The sequence below is a fragment of the Marmota monax genome, unplaced genomic scaffold, assembly GCF_021218885.2.
Source record: "Marmota monax isolate L192 unplaced genomic scaffold, Marmota_monax_Labrador192_F-V1.1 WCK01_AAM20220418_F8-fsc00109, whole genome shotgun sequence".
Lineage (NCBI taxonomy): Eukaryota > Metazoa > Chordata > Mammalia > Rodentia > Sciuridae > Marmota > Marmota monax.
This window is the reverse complement of record NW_026695229.1, coordinates 5,377,746-5,404,606: the sequence shown is the minus strand read 5'-3', so window position 1 is coordinate 5,404,606 and position 26,861 is coordinate 5,377,746.

Genomic DNA, 26,861 nt, shown 5'->3' with positions numbered 1-26,861 from the left:
TGTTTAAGGAATTTTATACTTGTAAAGGAAATCTCCATTTGTAATTGTGTGTCTCTCTCTCTTTTTACCAGGACTAGAAGGATAACTTTCAAACAGGAGAGACTCTAACCAATGAGGAGGCATCTTACATCAGCATGACAAACCTTACCCTTACTTATCATATACCTTTCCCAGCCACTCTTTTACAGCTTGCCTTCCCCATGCTCATCTTTTTTTTTTTTTCAGCTGGAGACTGGCATTTAAACTCAAGTTCTAGCCACCGTTCTGAGTTCCGTGAGTTTCTTCTCTCTTGTATATATGATCTATACATACTAACCAACATCCAATTTTTTTATCTTGTTAATATGTCTTCTATAATAGGAGTTACAGCTAAAACCCTAGAAGATTAGAAAAGAAAACATTTTTATTCTCAGTTACAAAGCACAGATCTCTCTTTAGAGTTGCTATTTGTCTTGTGATCTCATTTCTCTGAGGTTTCACAAAGAGTTGTTAATTTATTGTCTTCACAGTTTTTTTTTTTTTTTGCTAAAAAGATAAGAACTTCTATTTTTCAGTTTTTAACATGTCCAAGCAAAAATTGAAAGTCCAAAGAGATGTATGTTAAACAAAAAAGTTGAAAATACAAGGAAGGAAAAGGATATGGCATATTAATGCTAAACACAGAGAACTGGTGTAAGCTATCCTAATGCCATACAGCATCAACTTTAAGGGAAACATTCTTTCAAATTACTTGATTGAATGGTTAATTTAGAATAAAATTATTTTCAATCATAAATTTATATGCTTATATTAATATAGACTTGTCAAAGACAAAATTACATCAATTTAGTTTAAAGATCTGAAATCTCTACATTTGTGATTCTAGAATCAGGCAATGCATTATTCCATAAAATAGAATAAATATTCTGTAAAACTGAGGAGGTTGGTTTTATAGAAGAGAAAGGCTGAAAGAAGCAGAAGCAAAGAACAAAAAGCAGATTGGTTGATTCAAGGTTTTTTTCCTTGTAAAGGCAGGAACAGAGAAGCAGAACAGAACAAAAAACTGAACAGTTAACATTAGGTGAATTTAGGAGGAAATATACACACACACACACACACACACACACATATATACACATATACACATGCATTCAGAATACTATATGTTTATATATATGTGTATGTATATATATATATATTTATGGGTGTTGATTTTATATCCAGATTTTTTGCTGAGTTCGTTTATTAGTTCTAGAAGATTTCTGGTGGAATGTTTTGGGTCTTCTAGGTACAGAATCATATTGTGTGCAAATAGTGATAATTTGAGCTCTTCATTTCCTATGTGTGTCCCTTTAATTTCTTTCATCTGTCTGATGCTCTGGCTAAAATTTCAAGAACTCAGTTCAATCGAAATGGCGAAAGAGGGGATCCCTGTCTTGTCCCAGTTTTTAGAAGGAATGCTTTCAAATTTTCTCCATTTAGAAAGATGTTGTTGTGGGGCTTAGCATAGTTAACCTTTACAATGTTGAGGTATGTTCCTGATATCTGTAGTTTTTCTAGTATTTTGAACATAAAGGGATGCATTTTATCAAATGTTTTCTCTGCATCTATTGAGATGATCATAAGATTTTGTGTTTGCTTCTATTGATGCAATGAAATATATTTATTGATTTCTGTATGTTGAACCAACTTGCGTATCTGGGATGAACCCTACTTGATCATGGCACGCTATCTTTTTGATATGATTTTGTGTTCCATTTGTCAGTATTTTATTGAGAATTTTTGCATCTATGTTCATTAGAGATATTGGTCTGAAGTTTTCTTTAATGTGTCTTTGTCTGCTTTTGGAATCAGGGTGATATTGGCCTCATAGAATGTGTTTCGAAGTGTTCCCTCTTTTTCTATGTCATAAAATAGTTTGAGAAGTATCGGTGTGTGTTCTTATTTATAGACCTTGTAGATCTCAGTTGTGCATTCATCTGATTCTGGGCTTTTGGGAGGTTGGTAGGCAACTGATGGCATCCTCTATTTCCTTGCTTAAAATTGATCTGCTTAAATTGTGTATGGTGGGGTTAAGTAGAGGAGCATCTGTGATGCCAAATGGGCAGAGCTCAGGAGGCATTTGAACATTTCTCATGTGAACTGCTATGGGAACTTCCTTTTCAATGTATGGAAGAATGGCAATATAAATAAGTTAGTTAAGAAGAGAGGTGAGACTGTGTAAATCAGTGTCACCTGTTAATTTTTTGAAAAATAGTTTTAACCATTAACACATAATCAAAACTTCCTATCTCCTAAATACATTAGAAATATACAGTTAATCATGGCAGAATTGACAATCAAATTTCGTTCTAGTTGGAGTCAGACCTCTTTACATCTTTGGACTAGTTTTGTTTTTACTTTGTAATACAAATGTTTCTATTTCTGGATCCAAGATAGTGGACCAGAGGGAGGCAGCATTCTGCATTGCCCTGTGACCTGGGATGCAAGTAGTGAAACTACTGCTTCTCTGCAAGCTTATTCCTGCCCTCTGTACTTGTTCAGGGCTCCAAACCTCAGGGTCACAACTACTCACCCAGGCAGGGCAACCAGGTACGTGGTGAGACCATAGGCAGCTGCAGCAGCACCCTCAAAGAAATTTTGGCCACCTAGGGGAGCAGAAAGCACACATGCCGCTCCCATGGAGAACACCTGGCAGCTTCCCATGAGTAGAAAGTGTGGTCACCATCCCCATGTGAACTCCATCTACCAATGTGGGGTTCCCCCAGTCACCACCATCTTGGTTGGGACTCTGCAGCAGTGGACACAGTCCCCTATGTGCAGTAGCCTGCCTGCAACCAGGAACTTCACACAGGCTCTGAAGTCAGCGGACACTGCAAGCCACAGAGTTGGTCACTTAACTCATCTTCCAACACCATCTCCTGGCTCGCCCCACCCGACCTGACACCCCACTGCTGAAAGCAGGAGCCTCCATCTTGGGTCACCTTCATCACCATCTTCCACATATCCAGTTTCTAACTCCCCCTCTCTCCAGCAGCCACTAACCTGGCACAGTGACACTCTAAATACCCTCACCATCCTGAGGGTGGAGATACCAGCTAACAACAGAGGGCACCACCTATCAGATGAGAAGGGAAGCAGGAAAGATACTGATCTCCAAGCATAACAAGCCCTGTGTCTTCCTTCAAGATTTTTTTTTTCCTTTTTTCCCCACCTCTCCCTTCTCCTGTCTCCTGCCCTCACATCCCCAACATGTGTGAAGCCAAGTACATTGCATTAATTAGGATTTTGAGGGCTGGGATGTCTGAATAGTATATTTGAGTTGTGTTGTACATTCTTTTTATTCTTTTATAATTTTATTTTTTTCTTTCTCTTTTCTCCCACCAATTTCCACTATATTAACATTTTTTAAAATTTTTTCTTGATATATATGTGTGTTTATTTTATATACTCTACGGTCATCCCACTTTCTTCTCTGATCTATATAGCCACTAGGTATTTTGTCTTCACTTTTTATTTTTGTAAATTAAGATAAAAGATGAGTCAAAAATTTTCCAGCTCAAGTTAGGTGAAATTGAAGAAGATAAAAAAGTAGATTATATAGCAAATACTTGTCTGACACGTACAATTTCAAAAAACATTGAGAATGTTTTATCAAAATTAAATTAATATTATTAAAATTCATATTAAATTATATAATGAATATTAAATAATTTGATTTCTATTAAAATTTACTACAATGAATTTTTAAATAACCTTTAAAAAATTCAATAATATTTTTAATGTAAATCATTAATTTTATTAAATTAATACATAAAATGAATTAAATTAATGAAATTAATTAAATTCATAATTAAAACATTTAAAAAATTAATGAAATTAATTCATAATAAATTATAATATGATTTATTTTAAATAATATAATTTATATGAAATTTTATTTGACAATTGTAATAAAAATGTTCTTAATGATTTTAGAAATGACAGGTTTCAGAGAAGCATTTGCTACATCGTCTGCTTTTTCACTTCTTTGATATCACCTGATTTAAGCTAGAAACTTTTGATTTATCTTTTACCTTAATTTACAAAAATAAGAAAGCATTTAACTACACCTTTGTTAACTTTTTCATCTTTCAAAATTTTGTAATGTTTTATTTCTCTACCCCACTTTTTTCTTGATCAAATGTTTTTAAAAATGTGTTTAGAATACAACAGACACTAGTATGGCAGTATGTAAAAAAGTGGATGTGTAACCAATGTGAATCTGCAATATGTATACGGGGTAAAAATGGGAGTTCATAATCTGCTTGAATCAAATGTATGAAATATGATATGTCAAAAGCTTTGTAATGTTTTGAACAACTAATAAAAAATTAAAAAAACGTGTTTATAAGCATTACTAAATGGCCCAGCAAAGTATGTAAACAGTCCAGATATTTAATGATACATTTACAAATTAAAAAGGATGCATGTGATTATACTTTGAGTCTGACTGACAAAACTCCTCTTCCTTTTGGATATATTTAACATTTAGAAAATTAAATGAACATTAAGAGAAGTTTTTAAAGAATGAAGTAAAATGGATATTTGTCATAGTTCTTAGATTAAAAGAATCTTAGAATTCATCAACTAAATTTCATGTTCAGGCCGTCCCACTGTAATTTTCTTTTACAGGTTATACAGTGATTTCTTTTAAAAACTGAAGAATTTACAACTTTTTGCTACATCATGTTTTGTTTTCAGGTAGCCCAAATTCTGAGGTATGTATCTTTTTCATATGGGTTTCATATGGGTTGGATTTTTCTTCTATTCTGTCTGTTACATAAATGTATCATTTTTATCTTAATACAATTAAATGTAACAAATATAATCCTAAAAAAGGGGGGTTGGAGCTATAGTTATTATTGCTGATGATTTCCTGAGAGCCTCAGACGAAAATATAAAATGAAAAAGAGGACTACGGTAAACAAAGAAAAATTTATTTTAAAACAGTGCTACAGCAAACAAACACACACTACAAATGGGGAGGGGGAGACAAAATACCTGGAACTTCTATGGATCAACTTTTTTCTTTGTCCCTACAAACACACCACTTCTTTTTGAAAAGGCCACTTTATAAAAAGAACAAAATGCTTATTTCTTCTTGAAAGTGCTAACTCCCTCTGGCTTGAGAATCACTCTGAATTGCTTTCAAAGGTCCTTTAGTACAACCCTGGCGCTATTGTCCGGTGACACAGGCAATGGTGTAAAGGTGGGCATGAAGTCTGAGATGGGATTCAAAAGGAGATTCCCAGGTCCACCAGTTCCAAGTTCATCTAAGCTAATCAGTGGCACAGCTGCAGAACGCGGTGCCAAGAATTGATTCACAGCCTCTCTTTTACCAGCTCTGAATTCTGCTGCGTCTGTCACACTTCTTGGTACATTGGCACGTTCCTTTCTCCTTCCTCTGGAGTCTAGACACTTCATGGCACGAGCAGAAAGTTTTGGTGATGGAATGGATGAATGAGATTCTGTTTCCAGAAATTGGACAAAAAGTTCTGAAAAAGAACTCTTCAGCCCAGGTTGCTCATTTGGTGTCACAGGTGTGTTGGGGACACATTGGGATCCTCCTGCAAGCCATCCCGTCATCCACTTAGTAACACCACCATCATCTCCACTCAACAACTGCTCCATTTCCTCCTTTTGAATGACCAGGATGCTTCCCATTAACCTTAACACTTTGGGACACTGATTTTTCGGTGTCTGGAAATGCCCAATGAACAGGTTTCTCATTAGGGCTTTGTCCACTTTTCCTTCGGTGCCATTTTCTGAGTTCATCCATTCCTTTTGGGCATCGTCCAATATTTCTCCTGGGAGCTCACTTTGTTCAATCTGTTTTTCCTTTTGATGTAACTGTTGTGTAGGTCTGGTTGCTGAATCCAACACACGGTTGGCTTTCTCCAAGCGTTCCTGTAATAACAATGCCTCTCTTTCTAGATTTTCTGCCTTTTCCTTCCATTCCGTTGTATGTTGTCTTTCCTTTTGTAACTCAGCGGAATACATAGATTTTTCTTCTTGTTGGGAACGCTCTAGAACCTTTTGCAGGTTAGTGAGTGACATGGAATACTGCTTTCCTTGTTCCTGGTAGAGCGAAAGCTGCAGGGCGTTCTCATCCCTCTCTTGGGAGAGGAAACGCACCTGTTTCTGCAGGGACTCTACCTGCACACTGGCTTGATGACTTGCATTAGAAGAGGAGAGCAGCTTTTCCTCCAATAGTGTGACTTTCTCTCTCAGGTTCCTCTCTCTCTTCTCCGCAGCCCCAATCTCCCAGCTGTAAGAATCTTCTGATTCTAGAAGATGGCTCCTCAGGCTTTGTACCTCCTGCTTCAAGTGTAATTCTTTGTCACGTAAGTGTTGAACCTCTTGCTCTAAGGTCCGTTTGGCCATCTGTTGGTGCTTTAGAGACAAGGTGATTTGGTCTCTCTCCTGCTGAAATAGGATGGTCTTCTCCTGCATGGATTCAAGTGCTTTTAAAAGCTGACTTAAGTCCCCAGCCTTGCCATCTTCTTTTTCTAGTAACAGCTGCTCAAAGGCAAGAGCTTGCTCCTTCATGGACTGGCACTCGTACTCTTGTTCTAGCAGGACCACAGAGAACTTCAAGTTGGCCTGTTGCAATGCTTGATACTCCATTTCCTTTTCTTGGGATGTTTCCATCATTTTTTCAATTTCCCCTTTGAGGTGAGAAATGACCATTTCTAAAATTAATATTCTGTCTTTTAGGTTGGTTGTTGCTTGCCTCAACAACTCGTTTTCATTCACTTTGTCAGTGAGCTTTTCATTGGAAGAAAGAAACTGATCACTTTGGACTTGGATGAAGAGGTCTTTTTCCTTCAGTAAAGTTTTTAACACATCTTGTTCTTCCTTGAGCTGTTTAATTTCGGAATCCATTTCTTCATGTCCTTTGTTTTCTCTGGCTGTGGCAGCAGCAATTGCATGAGACAACCTGTGGTTATTTTCCTGGAGCATCCTAATGGTGGCCTCTTTTTCTTGCAGTGACTGTCTCAGCTCTTGGACCTCTGCTGACTGGGAGGTATGTGATGACGCAGCCAAGAGCTGGGGTGGAATCATATCAAGTTTTCCTGAATAAGTTTTAGCCTGAAGAGCTTGTTGCGGGATAGCTTGAGTGAGTTGACCAACTTCATCTTCAGACAGCTGATCAATCTGGTTGGTTAAAAATCTACTCTTTTCATTTACAAGTTGAATTTCAAGTTCCTGTTGTTGGATTCCTTTCACTCCTTTTACAGTTTCATAGTTACACAGGTCGTGTTTTTCACTTCTGTTTTCTATACGAAGACTTTAAACTTTTGTTATTTGAAAACTATCAGAATTGTCTGCTGGAGTGTTTTGTGTTTCTTCCTGCAACTGTGCTTTTATTTGTTCACTGGTTATCTGCACATTCCCAATTTCCTCCTCTTTCTGCTCCATCACAGAAGGCTGGGATTGACTCCATTCCAGCTTCAAGGTTTCACACTGTTCCATTATTTGTTGCTTTTCCACACTGAGCTGCTCTTTTTCTCTCTTCAAGACCTCTGTGTCATTTTGTGCCAAAGATAATTGTTCATTTTTGTCTTTTAGTTGATCCTCAAGTTCTTCGATCTTCCTGGCGGACTCTAGTTTTTCAGTTTGTAGAACCTGAATCGTGTTTTGCAAGTCACAGATTTCAGACTCATCAGTCACTGTTACTCCCGAGTCACCTTGCTGTAACTGATTTTCAAGTTTTTTAATTCTTTCTTCAGAGGCATTTAGTTCCTCTCGATACCGGCGACTCATCTCTGCCAGTTTCTGTTGATGTACATTCTGCAAAACTGCAATTTCACCTTGATGATTATCAAGGTCTTGATTTCGGATTTGTTCAAGCAGCTTAATAGTATTTTGTAGTTGGCAGATTTCACTTTGATCTGAATTATGTGTTGCCTGTGCCTGAGCAATAGTGCTCCGATGGCCAACTTCGAATTCGAGTCTTGAAACTTCAATTGACAGTCTGTTGATTTCTTGTTGTGCTGAAATGATGTCACTGAAGTCCATGTCATCACCGGGAAAAGCTGAACCATGACTGATGTCATGACTGAATGAAGACGGGGCAGTGGTTGATGGTACACTACCAGGTCCTGAATGCAGTGGTTGGGCAGCTGACTTCAGTTGAAACAACTCATCCGCTAGGTCATACTGTCTTGCTTTCAGTTGCCTGATTTCGACTTCTTTCTGTGCCAGTTCATTTCAGTAATTGGCAGACTGATGTTGGATCCTTAGCTTGGATGCTGCATACCTTTCTTCCAGGTCAGCACAATAGTTTTTAAGTCTTTCATTGTCATATCTGATCATCCATTTGGTATCTTCAATGTTCTTTCTCCAATAACTAGGTAAACCTGCTTCTACATCCTCGAAATCATCGAGAACCTCATCCTCGGGGACCTTGGACTTATGGCTGGTGAGGGAAGCCAAGCTGTCCCCCACCTGACCCAAGGATTGGCCCAAGCTGGAGCCTAGGCCTCTAAACCAGGATGACATCTCCCCAATTTCAGTGAGCCATCAGACACACTCTGAAAACCACCTCTGTCTCTATCCACCTCTGAAAACCACCTCTGTCTCTATCCACCTCTGAAAACCACCTCTGTCTGTATCTACCTCTAAAATCCACCTCCGTCTCTATCCACCTCTGCTCTGAAACTCCTGGAATGCTGGGGGGTCAATTATGACCCAAACACTCAGAATTCCACGCAGGGTGGGGCTTATAGCAACTGTTGCTTTCTGCCTAGAAATGCAGAGGCCTGGCCTGGGCTTGTGCCAGTGACTAGCCACCAGTGGCCCAGTCACCCCCGCAGGGCCTGGGCTCCTTCTCTCCACTTTCCACCCTCGGGCTTGGGTGACTTCTAGCCCAGTGTTAGCAAGTTTTCCCAGCTGGAAGGCTGCCCCTGCCACCTGGGTACTGGCTGCCATAACACCCCTGCCAGATTCTTAATGATAATAAACTTGAAACTTTCCCATTAAGATCAGGAACAATCAAGGGTCTCCTCTCCTACTACTCCTTTTTAACATCTTACTGAGTTGCTAGCTAATGTCATAAGGCAAGAAAATGAAATTAAAGACATAGAGGAATGGGAAGCAAGATAACCTTGCTTGGTAAGGCGTCTTCTACTTAGGGAACATCTTATAATCTTTACCTTATTCTATATTGGTAATCAATAACTTATAGCAAAAGTTAGGTTACATCCACCTTCCTCTAGTGTCAAATCAGTTTTGACCCCTTCCTAACATGTTGAGTTCACATAACTTGTTATGTGAGGGAAGGTGTCAAAACTGATATATATTTATAGTTTTAGGTGGACTCAATACATTTTTCTTTTTATTCGTTACTGAAGATCGAATGCAGTACCTCATGTGTACCTGGTGAGCACTCTGCAACTGAGCCCAGCCCCAACCCCACAAATGATTTTTTTTAATGGGTTGGGAGTATATCTCAGTGGTAGAGCCCTTGCCTACTAGCTATGCCATCCTGGGTTTATTCCCCAATACCAAATAAGATGATTTTTTTATTGATTTTATATTTTTTAATACATGACAGAGGAATGAGTGTAATAAGAATTATAATTCTTACTACACATATAGAGCACAATTTTTTATATCTCTACTGTATACAAAGTATGGTCACACCAATTCATGTCTTCTTACATGTACTGTGGATAAGGATTGACATTTCACTGTCATTGCTAACCCCCGGCTTCCTCCCTTCCCTTCCCACAACTATGCCCTATCTAGAACTCTACTCTATTCTCCCACGCACCCCCTCTCTACCCCATTATGGTCATTCACCTTATATCAGAGAAAACATTCAGCATTTGTGTTTTGGGACTGGCTAACTTCACTTAGCATTATTTTCTCCAATGCCATCCATTTACCTGCAAATGCCATGATTTTATTGTCTTTTATTGCTGAGTAACCCTATCTCTCACCATGCACTAAACTCAACTCAAAGTGGATCAAGGACCTAGGACCGAAATCAGAGGCTCTGCATCTAATAGAAGAAAAAGAAGGCCCTAATCTTCATCATATGGGATTAGGCCCCAACTTCCTGAATAAGACTCCTAAAGCACAAGAATTAAATTAACACCTTTAATTTAATTGAGTCCTTCAATAAATGGGATGGACTCAAAATAAAAAGTTTCTTCTCAGCCAGAGAAACAATCTGTGAGGTGAATAGAGAGCCTACATCTTGTGAGCAATTTCTTACCCCTCACACATCAGATAGAGCACTTATCTCTAGGATATACAAAGAACTCAAAAAGGTAAGCAACAAAGAAACAAATAACCCAATCAATAGATGATCTTTTTAAAGAAAGAATGATTTCATAAGGATAGTATCAATCATTATATATAGATTATTAAATAAATTATGAAGTGTATTGGATACTGATCTTCTTAACAACACTGAAGGCAAGAATGTAAATGTAGTTTCCCAAATCAAACCATCACCAATTAACAGGGAAAGGGCTCATTACTACTAGGCTGGGGAGAACGATATTGAAGATCAGAGACTCCTTTTCCACATGTATGCCTTGTAACCCTAATGTGCTTTTGTCATTTGTACATTGAGATGTACTTGATACAAGACTAGACTTGACTTATTTATAAGACTAGGCTTTATATGACTTAGACTTATTTATGAGACTTGGACTTCCTGAAATTAATTGAAGAGTATTGGTATTAGTTTTTCTTTGAAGGTCTTCTTTAAAGTCTCATCTGGTCCTGGTCTTTTCTAGATTGGTAGGCTTCTGATGGCATCTTCTATTTCATCACTTGATATTGGTCTGTTTAAATTGTGTTTGTATATCTTCCTGATTTAGTCTGGGCAAATTATATGACTTACAAAATTCATCAATGCCTTCACTATATTCTATTTTATTGGAGTATAAGTTTTCAAAATAATTTCTAATTATCCTCTGTATTTCTGTAGTATCTATTGTGATCCTACCTTTTTCATCATGTATGCTGGTAATTTGAGTTCTTTCTTTCTCTTTGTTAGCATAGCTAAGGGTCTGTCAATTTTATGTATTTTTTCAAAGAACCAACTTTTTGTTTTGTCAATTTTTTCAATTGTTTCTTTTGTTTTGATTTCATTTTTTTCAGCTCTAATTTTAATTATTTCTTGTATTACTTTGCTTTTGCTGTTGATTTGTTCTTCTTTTTCTAGGGCTTTGAGATGTAAAGTGAGATCTTTTATTTGTTGACTTTTTGTTCTTTTAAGAAATAAACTCCATGCATTGAACTTTCCTCTTAGAACTGCTTTCATAGTGTCCCAGAGATTTTCATATGTTGTGTCTATGTTCTCATTTATCTCTAAGAATTTTTTAATCTCCTCTTTGATGTCTTCTGCAACCCATTGTTATTCAGTAGCATATTGTTTAGTCTCCAGGTGTTGGAGTAATTTTTATTTTGTCATGGATTTCCAATTTCATTCCATTATGATCTGATAAAAATACATGGTATTACCTCTACTTTTTGTATTTGCTAAGAGTTGCTTTGTGGCATAGTATATGGTCTGTTTTAGAGAAGGATCACTAGGGCACAATCAGGAGCCACTTGTCAAAAGAAACTAACTTTATTTTTAGAACCACACATGCCAAACAAAACATCCTCTCAGGAAAGACCCTCAGAGCCCCAACTGCCACCACGGGCTTCCCACAAGCCTCTCTCTCCAACACAAGCCTCTCTCCACCTCCCACAATCCTCCTGCTCTTGAGGCTGATTGGCTGGGTCACATGGGTGGAGCCAAAAAAGTCCCCCAATGAGCAGCTCCATGGTCTGAAAGGGCAGGGAAACAGCCCATTGAGCATCACCGCAGAGGAGCCAATCAGCTAGATGTTGCTGGGGCCGCTGTGAGCCAATCATCATCCGGCAGCTGGAAGTTTGCTGGCAGCTGGAAGTTTGCTGGGGCCCCTTCGGCTGTGTCTCTCAACAATCCATGTGCTGCTGAGAAGAAAGTGTATCCACTTGATGCAGGTTGAAATATTCTATATGTGTCAGTTAAGTTATTGATTATATTATTGAGTTCTATAGATTCTTTATTCAATATTTTTTAAACACCTATCCAGTGGTGAGTTAGGTGTGTTAAAATCACCCAAGATTATTGTGTTGTGATCAATTTGCTCTTGAACTTGAGAAGAGTTTGTTTGATGAACATAGCTACACCATTGTTTGTGGCATATATATTTATGATTGTTATGTCTTGTTGGTGTTTGGTTCCCTTGAGCAGTATGTAATGTCCATCTTTATCCCTTTTATTTAACTTTGGCTTGAAGTCTACTTTATTTGATATGAGGATGAAAATCCCTCCTTGCTTCTGCAGTCTGTGTGAGTGGTGTGATTTGTCCCAATCTTTCACCTTCAGTCAATGTATGTCTTTACCTATCAGAGGAGTCTCCTGGAGGCAGCGTATTATTATTATTATTATTATTATTATTATTATTATTATTATTATTATCATTATTTTAAATCCAATATGCTAGTCTATGTCTTTTGATTGGTGAGTGTAAGCCATTAACATTCAGGGTTACTATTGAGACATGGTTTGTATTCCCAGCCATATTTGTTTATTTTTGTTATTTAACTTGACTTGATTTTCTTCTTTGATTAATTTTTCCTTTAGGGTACTACCTCCCTCTGCTGATTTTCATTGTTATTTTTTGGTTCCTCTTCATGGAATATTTCTTCCAAGATGTTTTGTAGTGTTGGTTTTCTAGCTATAAATTCTTTTAACTTTTGTTTACCATGGAAGGTTTTTGTTTCATCTTCAAATCTAAGGCTTAATTTTGCTGGATACAAGATTCTTATTTGGCACCCATTTTCTTTCAGAGCTTGATATATGTTGTTCCAGGATCTTCTAGCTTTTTCAGGGTTCATGTTAAAAAAATCTGCCGTTATCCTAATTGATTGTCCTTTATATGTAATCTGATTCCTTTCTCTTGTGGTTTTAAAATTTTCTCCTTATTCTTTGCATTGGCATTTTCATTATAATGTGCCTTGGTGTGGATCTGTTGTGATTTTGTACATTCAGCGTCATATAGGCTTCTTGAATTTGGATTTCCATTTCATTCTTCATGTTTGTAAATTTTTCTGATATTATTTCATTGAATAGTTGTTCTTTCCTTTGGTTTGGATCTCGATACCTTCCTCTATCCCAATAACTCTTAAATTTGGTCTTTTTATGATTTCCCCTATTTCTTGAATGTTCTCCTTGTGGTTTATTACCATTATCACTGTGTGGTCTATATTTTTTTTCAAGATTATATATTTTGTCTTTATTGTCTGATGTCCTATCTTCCAAGTGGTCTATTCTGTTGGTGATGCTTTCAATTGAGCTTTTAATTTGGTTTATTATTTCTTTCATTTCAAGAATTTCTGTTTGTTTGTTTTGATTTAGTACTTCTATCTCCTGTTGGGGTGATGTTTTGCTTCCTGTATTTGTTTATATAACTCCTTTTTGAAGTGATCTTTTGCAGCCTGTATTTGCTCTCTTAAATCTTCCTTGATTTCCCAGAACATTTTAACCTTGTATTTCCTAAACTCCTTCTCTGTCATTTCTCCTGCTTTTGCTGCCAGTGATTCTAATAATGTGGTATCTTCATTTGTTTGGGGCACTTTCTTTCCTTCTCTTTTCATGTTGCTCCTGTGTCTTCCTTTCCAGCTCTGTGGGTCTAGATTGTTATTGTTTTTACTCTATAGGTTTGTAGTGTTCTTGTAGGGTTCCAAGACCTCTCCTTTGTGGGGAAGGACAATGTTAACAGATCCCAATATCAACAATATACCACCTATGAACAATTTGTTGTTATTAAGATGTTTACAGTTTAGTCTCGATGTACAGAAATGTTGGATTCAATTATTATCTAAAATATAATCAGCAGTTTTGTAAAAAGGCTAACAGTTTCTGATAGTGGACAATAACCTGGGGGAGGGGCTTAGGATGATATGCTGAGGAGGTAGGATGTGAGGATATAGAGTCAATATATCTTAGGAAGTGAGAAGGAGAAATCTAGTGAAGAGGGTTAGTAGCAAGAGAATATAAGGTAGGCAAGTACGTGGGAAGACAGTAGAGTACATAAAATAAACACACATATTTATTTAGAAAAATACAGATGTTGAAAGGGGGAAGATTTGGAGGGGGAAAAATGAAAGAATAAAAATGAAAAGAAAAAAAAAGGTGCATATACAACACCTTTATATTATATTATTCAGATGACTCAGGCCTCAAAGTCCTATTTCATGCAAAGTTCTTTGTTTCACATGTGTTCGGAATGTGAGGGCTGGCGGATGGAGGGGTAGAAGTGAAAAAAACTAACCAACCAACCAACCAACAAACCAACCAAGAAACAAACAAAAAACTCAAAGGAAGAAACCAGGGTTGTAGCTAGCTTTAGCGATCCATTTCTTTCCTGCTTCTCTTCTCATCCAGTAGGTGGCGTTGTCTGTTGTAAACTGGTGTCTCTGCCCTCAGGATGGTGGAGGTAACCAGGGTGGGAAGACTGGTTCTGGTGCAGGGCGCCTGGATGTGGGGAGTTGCACCCACCAGTCCCTGGCAGAAAGACTGCACCTCACGGGTCTCTTTTTGGGACCGTTCACTCATATGATGTGAGTGCCCAGTAATATCTCCCTCTCTTGCCTGGAGATTTCCCAGTTCCTGGTCTCTCCCTCTCCCCTAGCAGTTCCCAATTGAGGAAACAGTCACCCAGGGCCCCTGTGGATGGCTCTCTGGTCACACTGCACACCTGTGTTGGGCAACTTCTGTATTGGGTTACCTAAGCTGGGGAGGGGTGAAGGTTGGAAATCTGGTACCTGGCTGCTGGGGATCCCATCTGGGAACTGCCCCCAGCTAAAAGGCAAGAATGTTGAGTCAAGATGGCGACGGCCTGCTTTCAGTGCCAGGGTGTCTGGTGAGGTGGAGGGAGCCTGGTGAGGTGGTGTGGGTAGGGAGCAGCTGAGCGAAGTCTTGGCGATCTGCAGGAGTGTTGATAGGTGATTCTGCTAAGGCGCTCACCGAGTCTTGTGTGGACTGGAAGTTCGGGGTTTGGGTCCTGCTCCAATGCTGGGCGTCCTACTAAAATGCTGAGGCCCCGAGCCCTGTGTAGGATCACAGTGCTGGTGATTTCTGTGGAGAGCAGCTGGATAGGGGTCCTTTAACACTCTCAGAGATGTAGTATTCCATCGAGGTCAGATCTGCAGGTCTGGATGTGCGGGCATGGGGCGGTTTAGTCCCTTCCCGCCGCCATGTTGGAGCTCCCTCATATTTTTTTAATCTTTTTTTTATAAGGGCTCAAATTATACATAAATTGAACCCTCTTTTCCTCTCTTTTATTTCAGAACTGTTGTCTGTGAACATCTTTACTTCTTTACTTATTTTATGTTTTTATTTTAGCTATATTTTCTTTTGTTTCCATTCCTTTTATTAAAAGTTTATTAAAATTAATTTTTCTAGGGCACCTTATAATTTCTTTTTATTGTGTAGTATAATTTTGATTATTTTTCTTCTCTGCCTTTCAGGAGTTTCGTCAAATCCCATTTCCTTTCTTGTTCCTTTATTCCCCATTTTCTTGGTTTTGAATTTCTGATTCAAGGTAGGATTTTTTTATAATCTGAAATGCTGAGGAATCAGTCATAGCTTTAGCCTGCTTGATTATCCTTGCCGTAGTCCGGCTGGGCAAAATAACCGGGAGGTGACAAGCAACTTGAAGGTTGAAGTGGAAACTACTTTATTGTGGAACAGCAGAGGTATATATACCTAACTGATTACACACAGCTTGACTCAATTAGCATCATCCAGATACAGCAATCAGCCAATAAGGAATCCCCACCATCTTAATGGCTTGGTGGCATTGCCTCACAAACCACTCCTCCTAGCAAACTGCCAGGCGCCATCTTGACTTGATTGCAGCCCCCAACAATCCTGCTTGATTTTTTTCTGGGGTGGGAAAGGAGGACTTACCAGTTGAAAAGTTTTACTTTTTTTTTTTTTTTGGAAAGTGAGAATAGTTTATTTATAAATTTCTTATATGAAATTTCTCATCCTACATTTTGATCCTAGTTTTTCTATTTTCTTTTTACATTACATATGCATTGATAAATATGGTTTGTATCTATGTCTTTATTTCGAATTCAGTTCTGTTGGTATGAACTAGTTTACCAGAGAATTAGTTCATGATCACCCTCTTTTGTCAGAAAAGTAATAGGCAGTTCATTTACCAAATGGTTTATGGGGTGGGAGAGAGAAGAATGCTTCTATGCCCTTTGATATTTGATATCATTTTTTGCAGGATTCTGAATATCTTTCTGGCCTTTTTTTGGTCTTCCTTTTGCTGCACAGTGTTTAAAGTGCCACTGTTGCTTGCATTTCTTCTCCCTTCTGAAGCATTGCCTTTGAAAGACTCTTTCCTAGAGTCTTTTAAGTCTTTTTTTCTTGTCTGTACTCATCCATAAGGATTCTTTTTCAATCTTAACAGACTTAGAGTTTACTTTCTCTTCTGTTAGTGGTTTTATGTCAGTGGTGGGCTTTCCACTCTCTCCCCTTTATTTATCACACACAGGTTTTTTGGCTTTTTTTTTTTCCTGGACTGCCCATACGTCTAATAAAGCTTACAGTGGGAATGCTATAGATTTCATTCAATAGCAACAGAAATCTCAGGACACTTTAGTTTTTTGAGTTGAAAATGCAGGACATCTAGAATATCCAAGTAACACTTGATAAAGATAACAAGTTGGTGGATTTATTCTGATTTTTATTTCAAAACTGAATATGAAACCATGGCAATAAGATAGTAGGCTAATGGTCAATATATAGACGTATATATTGATGACACAGAAAAAAAGAATATAGGAATAGAAGCATTTGGATATTTTCAATGATTTTTTGGCAAAGTACCAAGATATTTTAATGTGGTAAGGAACATCTTTATAAAGAGATGTGTCAGAGCAACTGAATAAATGTAGGGAAAAGATAAACCTTGAAATATACCCCACCCCAAAGTGTATTTATAATGGATTATAAATCTATGTGCTGGGAGCCATTAGCCAAGAAGTCTGAAATTATAAAATTTCTAGAAGAAAAGGTAAAATAAGCCAACCACCCTAGGGTTGGCAAAGATATCTTGAAGAGGATTTTGAAGTAGTAAATATTTAAAGATTAGATAAACTGAACTTCATGAAAAAGAAAAATTTCTGTCCAGCAAAATACAAGATTAAGAAAAGTAATAGGCAAATCATATAGTAAACAGTATTCACAACATGTGGATCTGATAGCAGCTTAAACCCAGAATGCATTAAGAAATTAATATAGAAGACAAACACCTTAATTTAAAAAAGCCAAAGAATTGGACACTTCACAAGTGAAGATGGAGAATTAATAAATAAGTACATGAAAATTTATTCAATGTCTTTAGTTGACAGAAATTCAAATTAAAACCATAGTAAAATACTAACTTATATTTACTACAATGACAAGAGTTACCAATTCTCAACACAATATGAGGTGAGATGATCAAACAATTGGCAGGTTATGCAGTATAGTTGGGAGTGCAAAACAGGACAATCACTTTGGAAGGTTTCCTAGCTATACTCATAAAGTTAAACATGACTACATTCAGGAGCAGCAATTCCAATCCTGTATGTCCCCAAGACAAGTGAAAGTTCATTTTTACAGTAGACTTTGCATGAATATTAACATAAGATTTGATCGAAATAGCCCTAAATAGAAACAACCAACATTGGAAACACTGAGAAATCTCACATACTCAAGACTGAAAGAAGACAGGCACAAAAAAGAATAGAATTGTAGACTATGTCTAAGTATAACCAAAACTAACACACAATGGATATTCAGAACTACAGCTGCCTATGGGGAGTGAGCAATTCCTGGGAAGGGTGGGAGAGAGCTTTTGGAGGTGATGGAAATGTTCTGTATCTTGGTTTTGGTGGTTAGCACAAGGCTTCACATATACATAAAAACTCACCCAATTATTCACTTGATATTTGTGTTTTTAACTCACAGTAAATTGTATATCATTTTTAAAAATGAAAAAAAAAGTGACTGGGTTGAGTCTATTTAACAAAACAGTTTAATGCCACACATAAAGACAAAGCAGCAACACTTACAGCTGTGTTACCTCATGAGAGTTACATATTGTCTCTGAGGTTATATAATTATAAATTGTACCTTTTCTATGTATAGTTTCTTCTGCAAATTGAGACTATATACCTCATGGGGCTCAGAGACTTACCCATGACAAAGAATAAAAGGTAATTCTCAGAGGATCAGACACATATCAAATGATCAATATATGTTAAAAAATATTCTGCCTTATATACCTTATAAAAAACTTTTTCTTTCTTACATTGTTAAATATATTACTGTTTTGTTTTCTTTTGTTTTATATAAGAGGTTTGATGCTTTACCACTGAGCTATATTCCAGCCCTTTTTTTAAAAAAAAAATTAGGGTGTACCAGGGATTGAACCCAGAGGTACTTAACCACTAAGCCACGTTCCCTGTTGTGGTTATTTTGAGACAGGTTCTTGCTAAATTGCTTAGGTTGGCTTTGAACTTATGATCCTCCTGCCTCAGCCTCCTGAACCACTGGGACTATAGGCATGTGCCACCACACCCAGACCTTTTTATTTATTTATTTTTTAATTTTGAGACAGGGTCTCCCTAAGTTGACCACGCTGTGGACCTTGTGATCCTCCTCCTTCAGCCTCCCAAGTTGCTGGGATTACAGGTGTGCACCAGGTACACCATTTTGTTTTTGTTTTGTCAAAATACTTTATCTTTGCCCTCTATTTCTGCATCTGTATGTATTGCTTTGTGTGTTCTCACCAATGAAGACACAGACCCAAGCCCTTTACCACTTTCACACTAAATATTTTGTGAACTTGCTGTATTACTCACCTCTTCTACTATTTCTTTGCTTTCTCTTGCTCTTTGGAAGAACCTGAAAAAAGCCTGCTTTCTGTGATATGTACATCAGAATTTTTGGAATATCATTTTCTATCATCAAAAGTATGTGTAATATATGCACACACATGCCTATATATACTTTTTTTAAAGAGAGAGGGAGGGGGAGAGAGAGAGAGAGAGAGAGAGAGAGAGAGAGAGAGAGAGAGAGAGAGAGAATTATTTTAATATTTATTTTTTAGTTTTCGGCGGACACAACATCTTTGTATGTGGTGCTGAGGAACGATCCCGAGCCACACACACGCCAGACGAGCATGCTACCGCTTGGGCCAAATCCCCAGCCCCATCCTATATATACTTTTTAAATATCATTTTCTTCCTAAGAAGAATACGATGACCTCACTACTGTCTGAGCATATGACAACTACTGTTTTTTACAATATCTATATTCCCATATAACAGGCTGTCTTTCTAAGAGAGAGGCAACAACACTCGGAATGTGTGACAGGCCACGGTCCCCTTTTGACCAAGCAAGCCACGGCAAACAGTTCATTACATACAGGGTGTGACCCTGCTGCCCTGGCTGGCCACAGCTGAATGGGCAGGGCTGGTTGCTGACAGCGTGAACCTTTCCCATCAAGTGCTCAGATCTTCCCTTCAGGGAGTTTGAACAGTAGACTCCAGCAGACAGTTGGAAAACAGTGAGTGATAAACAGAGAGAAGATAATAAGTGGAATCCACAGGGAGCAGAAGCCCTATGGTGAGTAGAAATCAGTTCATGTATATACTAACCAGCAAGTAACCAAGTGCTAGAATGGAAGAGCATGGAGCAGCAATAATTGGCAAATACCCATTAAACAAATGGTTGGTCCTGGATCTGTCCTTACTACTATCCTATTTCTCTAGAAGGTCTGATTTTTCAAATGCAGGTGCATTTATTTCTCTGTGAGACATAGTTCTAAATCTAAATCTGTTGCACTTATAATATTCCCCTCCTACTGATTGAAGATATGTTCCAAGATCCCCAGTGGATATTAAAACTGCAGATAAGACCAAACCCCATATATAGTTTTTCCTATATATATAACTATGATAAAATTAATTTGTAAATGAGGCCCAGTAAAAGATGAACAAAAAAATTAGAACAATACACCATGATAAAAGTTATTTCAAATGTTTGCAGTGTTTATTTCTAGAATTTTCCATACTCAATGGAAAATTTTCCATACTAAATGGAAAATTACAATTTTCAAATTGTAATTGACCAGGGTAACTGAAATCATGGAAATTGATACCACAGGTAAGGAGGAATTACCAAATTCATCTTCTAGCTTAGTTGCCCTACATGGTTCCAGGTGAAGGGTTGTAGGATTCAAGTTTTGTTCTTTGCGACAAAACCCGATTAGGTCCAAAATAGAAGAGCTAGTGACATTTAGAAATTCAGGGAAGTCTGTCCTAGTAATTCTGGTTTACCCAAACTTTGGTTTATTCTCTCCTCTCCTCTCCTCCCCTCCCCTCTGCTCTTCTCTCCTCTCTTCTGTGGCAAATATGACCAGAACAGAAATATTCCCTTAACCCTAGGAAAAATCTCTTCCATCATTTTCTGGTTATTTTAGGCGGCAATAGTTCTGACTGAAGGAGGCCAAGGAGCCAGCTTGAACTCTGATCAAGCAGAGCAAATGTTCTTCCCCTCGTGCCTTTCTCAGAGGATTGGTGGAAGGCTCACACCTTTCTTCCAGTGAGACCTCAGTGTTCCAGGTAGAGGCATGGATACACTTCACACCCCTCCAACCTGCACCATATGATGTGCACACAGGCACAGGCATGCAGGCTCTGGGGCCCTCCACGGCAGACGAATGAAGTTCTCATCCCATTTCTCTTCAGGTCTGATGTCCTCTTGGGTCTCACTGTTGGCTCTTCTTTTGAAGCTACTGTAGTGCTGCACATCCCTGCTCATGCCTTGCTCCTGGTTTCCTCTGGTGCCTTTGGTCTTCTAGGTCTTCTTTGCCAGGGCCTTGCATTGCTCCTGGGCTCATCTAGAGTAGTCTTATCCTAGTGGAGCCTGAACTTCACTGGAAAGAAATGATTTCTTCACACAAAAACTTAAGGTCATTACGTGTACATGGTCAATCAGCATATGCAGTGTTCCATGCCACTGGAACTTCCAAGGAGTGTCCCCCATGTTGACTTTCACTCTCCAAGTAAGAACTGGACTAAGACCCCCCTTGGAAGCTCCCTCTAGGAAGTTCTACCTGCAGTGTGTGTGTGGAGTGGACCTACTTGTTCCAGTAAGTTTGCCAAGTAGCTGGAGCTCTGATATCTTTTTTTTCTAAAGTATTTGCCAAAGTTCTTCTGGAGGCCTACATCCCATTTTTAAAGAAACCTCAGGTATCTGATTCTAACCTTTCTCTGCCCTTTTCTCCAAATGGCTGGTATATTTAGTCTCATCACGACTGTTTATTCATGATCTTGTCCCAAGATTCTGCACAAAGATGGATTTCACATAATTCTCTTGTACAACTCTCATTCACAGAACATATAAATCATGTGAGTTCCCTCATAAAAAGTATTTTTTCATAACAGGAAAAAAAATAGAAGACCTGTAAAAGAAAAAAAAAAAAGATCAAGTTTGAAATTGATCAAATGTGGTTAGAAAAGTTTCTGCCAACAAGAAAATCACTGCACTTTCTCCTCCCACTCTAATTATTACCTTCCATTTTATACAGAAGCTAAATTATTGTTGTCACACCACAGGACATCAAATTATCACTGGAAGCCAGCCAACTGCATAGAAGTTGGCGTCTGGCTGAAATGCCAAGTGGGTTCATACTCCAAGTTCAGGAGCAACAGAGGAAAATGTGCAGTGAAGGGACGGGAGCTCAGGCATGTTCACTTTCACTGACGGTTGGTACGGGGAGATTCCATATATGGGTTTTGTGGGTTCTTTTCTCTCTCTGACCATGGTCAGCCAAAAGGCAGACACCATGCCATCATGTAAACCAATTCCTTTTAATAAATCTCTTGATATATATATATATATTTCCTATTTACTCTGATCCTGTGATCATGCCCTGGCTTAGACAATAGGTGAATAAACAAAGCCAAGGAGGTTAAATAAACCTACTCAAGGTGATAGGGCCCAAAGATGCAAAGGGAGAATTAAACTCAGTAGTGAGTTTGTATGCAAAGTCCTTGTGTGGAACAACTATGTCCATGTGTCTGCTAGAAATACTGGTTCCAGAGAGGGCCAAAGGAGATAATTATCAATTCTGATTGAAAGAATTGGTGATGGATTAAGAAGGCCTCTTTAGAAACATTTAAGGTGGAGGAAGTGCTTGGATTGGATTTTCAGGGCTACACTGAACATTGTAAAGTGTTCACCAGACAAGGAGCCACAGAAACTCTAGATGTGATTCAACAGGGCATAAAAATAAACACACGTACATGAATAGGGCATTTCACATCACCCCCTGAAGTTTTCTCTCATCTGTGAAAAGTTGGATTAGATGAACTCTAAATGCTGTTCTAAATAGAGAACGTGTATAAAGAATCTTACCAGCTCTCTGGCCCAGAGAGGTACTCTGTAAAAGTCATTTTCCTCCTTCCCCATGCCAACTCTTCTCTCCCTTCCAAAATGTTCCATGCTATGATCCCGATGATAAATTAATTACACATTCCATTGTATTCAACTGCTTTCTCTCTACAACTAAACAGAAGATAGCCACCATGTGCCAAAAACTGGCCTGGACTCAGGAGATCAAACAATGAAGAAAACAGGCATCCTCTCTAACCTCAAATTGCTTACAATCTGATCTTCCTGGCATAATTTTAAGAGGGTTAAAATAACTGATATAAAGCAGAAAATACATAAGGCTAAGTAAAGGAACAGGAAGAGGTCCCAACTCAGGCAGGGCTTGCCAAGGAAGACCTCCTAGAAGAAGAGACATCTCAACTAGGACTTGAAAACATGACGACTGGGAATTAGGGAAATGTCCAGAGTTGTAGTAAGTGGGATGAGGATGTGTGAGATTTGGACCTGACAGCAGGTCCCAAAGGCTGCCGTCATTACTCATTGTTGAAGGAGTTCTAAAGCATATCCTACCCACCCCCCTAAAGATTGTCTGTGGACTGTCAATGTGAAGGCTGGCTCTCCAAGTCTAGAATCTTCAGGGCAGGCTGTCAGGAAGGGGTGAAACTCTGGGGAAATGGGCAAAATTTGTTGTTCAAATTTAGAATTTCTTTTTTTTTCATGGAAGGCTCAGCCCTGCTCTGAAGACCTTTCAACTGATTAAACCAGGCCTACCCAGATTATGTGGGATAATCTTGCTTGTTTAAAGTATACTAATTATGGATTTATTTAAAATATACTTATTGTAGACATGAAATATCTCTAAAATACACCACCATGGCAACGCCAGGATTAGGGTTTGATTGGATAGCGGGAGGCTGTATCAGAGTCCATCAAACTCATTAGGAGGGAGGGATAATCGTAGAAGGTGCCTCATACAGCCATGTGGGGATTAAATGAGTCTATTCACATCATGAATTTATCAGTGTTTGGTAGTTGTCACTTGTCAGGCCTCCATAAATGTTGACTCTCTGTACAGTGTTTATCATACTATGCTGTAATTTTTTTCACAAATCTTCTTTCTTTACTAGACTTTGATTATTTTATTCAAGAATGCACCCCCACCTACAGTATGAATTAGTAAAATTCTTTGGATGAATAATTTTCCTCCCATTTTGAAAAGGCTCACAGACAACCTTGAAAAATGCCATATGAAGGGTCCATTAATGAAGACAATAACTCTTCATGAATTTTTTCCTTTCCCTGGAGAGTTACGGAGATAGAACATTTTGAGCGATTTTCTAAGGAAGGAAAGGGCATGTTTGTATCTGCCAATTGGATTCTACAGCTTCCTTTTTATTATTATTTTCTAAAGGTGAAACACAGAGATATTATACTGTTGTTTGAAAGCAGTCCAGATAGCAGAAGGTCCCCAAATGGCCTAGGGATTTGAAACTGTATTAAGCCTAAGAGCATCAGTCATTTGATTTTCTGTAGAGTTACTGTGTGAAGATTATGAAAAGGGCATAGCAAAAAATGTTTTATTTTTTTAATGCTTCAGAAATAAGTTTATTTCCATGTATATATTATGCCACACTGAAGGGATTTTTATTCCATAAACTTGAATAATGACTAAGGTCTAAGTCCATATGTTCCTGACATGAGAAAACTAAGCTGAATTCATACTGGGAGCCAAACCTTGCAGAATACCATTTTCTACATTCCTTCTGTCCAAATCCTGACAGTAGATTTGTTTTACACAGTATAACCCAATACAGTAGGGAGTGAAGCTCAGCAGTAATCTCTACTTTTGTGTGGTAAGAATGTTGCAAAATCTAAGATTCAAAGAATATGGCTGTAGTGTTAGGGATTCACATCAACTCTTCATTTTTATCTTTCTTTGGATTTTACTTTTCATCTGTAGAAGTTACTTAGCCTCAACACTCGTGTGCAAATATCACCCTTAAGCACAGTTGCAAAGAAAGCTCACTGGGGTGGCTTTAGAATCATCCCGTTTGGAAAGCTAAGTGTAAGCAATGTTGAACATTTAAGAAATGAGGATAAACTTTAGGTGTTGGTTAACAGTTTGTGTGCCTTACTTGAGCTATAAGATCAGATAAAATTTTTCTGTTGTATTATCTAACACTTCCTGTCAGTTCAGATATCATGCATGTATGGTCTACATTTCAGAAGAAATTGTCACTAAAGTTTTGAAAGTATTACTTGTATTTATCCAGTGTCGCATATGAACTCCATTCTTCACAAAATCTTTACATATTAACTATCTACAGATAACCAAAGATGAAAAGTGTAATGTAATTCCTAATTTCTTTTGTCTTGAATTAGATTGCTTTTAACTGAAATATCTTTTTTTTCTTATTTATTAACTTATATAAAGATTTTTAAGGTGGCCAGTTTTCATTACAATTTATTTAAGGAATGACATTCATGAAGAACTAAATTTACTAGCCAGATGAACAATGGATTTTTTAATTTACTCTTTACCTACTAAAATTCATCAAGCACCCACGATTTACAGTGAATGTGAGAGTCCACTGGTGATACAAAAATAAAATAGAAATTCCTACTTAAGGGACATGTTATAGAACTATTTCAGAGAAGGATGGCATGCTCAGGCTCTAAGTTTTATGAAAACCTTCCTTGAAGCCACAGCCTCTTTCCTGAGACCCGCATGAGCTCATCAGGTGAAATGCATGTGAGAGAAAGTGATCAAACAGTTGCAAACAATGATAGTAGAATATTGGAGGATTGTGTGCCTGGCAGACACAGGACTCATTCCCACTGTACAGTATTCAGTACAACTGAAACAGAGAGTGTTTGGGTCTATTTGATACAGGGGTGGAAGGAGTATGAATGGTAAGACTGGAGAAGTAAGTAGAAACCCAAAAGGAGAGTAATTGATGGATTTAAGAGACATTTAAGAGGTAGTTTGTCCAGTTTTTATTAATTTTATTTCGGTGGTGAAGGAAATGAATGAAGGGTGGTGCACTGAGTTCTGGTATGAGGAAGTCAGTGGATGGGTGTACTGTTGATTTTTTAAAAAAAAAAATGTACACAGGAGGAGAATCTTTCAAGAGAAGATGACATATTTTGTGTTTGAAGTGCCTGTGGGGTATCAAGTGGAAAGAGTCAGTGACAGCTGGAAATGTGGCTCTGACTCTCAGGAGCTCCAGTAGGGAAACAGACTTGGACTTGTCATCTTAGAGACTAGAGTTTCTCAGCTATTATGGCACGATTGACATTTTGGGCCAGATATTGCTTTGTCTTAGGGGCCGCCCTGGGCACTGTAGGATGTGTAGCATCAACCCTCCCTCTAACTACTACTGTCTCCCTCCGGTCATTACACTGATACATGTTTCTAGATAGTGCCAAATATCTGGACAAAATCTCTGGCCACTGAGAACCAGTGATATAGATGTTAGCAGATCTCTAAGTGTAGAAGAGTGTAAGGAGTGAAAGGAGAGAAAGTCCAGGCATGGAACACCAAAGCACACCATGTAGGACAAAGAAGAGACAGAGAAAAAGAAGACCATTAAAGCCACAGAGAAGCAATGGTCATAGAAATAGCAGGAAAAACACAGAAGCCAAGGGGGAGAGATATTTCAGTTATGATGATGTGATCACCGGGGCAAATGCTGCTATAGAACAATTAATATGAAACCTAAAAAGTAAGCTTGGTTTAGCAGTGAGAATATCATTGGCAATTTGAATGAAAAGAAATTTTCATGAAGTCGTGGGGCAGAAGCCAGAGGGCAGTGAGGTGAGAAGTAAGTGCATTTATAAATGGCACTAATAAATTATTTTATCTGGCCAGATGTGGCGGCTAGAAGAATGCTGACAGTTAAAAAGATCTTGGGTTGAAGTTTTGAAGGAGAGTTCAAGAGACAGTTGTAGTGGCCAATGAAAACTGAGGATATTGGCAGGAGAGGGATGGAACAGGAAGACTGAAGAACATAATAAACTAGACAGTGAAAGAAATGAAGACAAAGAGAATTGATGGGTATGTAGAAGGCAGACAGCTTAGATTCATAATCTCTAGAAGGAGGAGGTAAAATGAGGATCACTGAGAGAAAAATTTGGAAGTACATCAGGATATTCATTCATCCAAATTGGTCTTGATTTCTTTGTCCTTCAAGGGGTTAACCTAGATGCCTTCAATATCCCCTCAGACTTGATTGTTTGGGGCTTCGAGTTATAACAACATCTTTCTGAATCTTATGTGATGGAGACATTACCCTCATTTCCTAGAGCACATGTAGAGTGTATGTCTATGAATACTTATTGACAGCAAATTTTTCTTTGACAGGCTGTCTTTGTAATT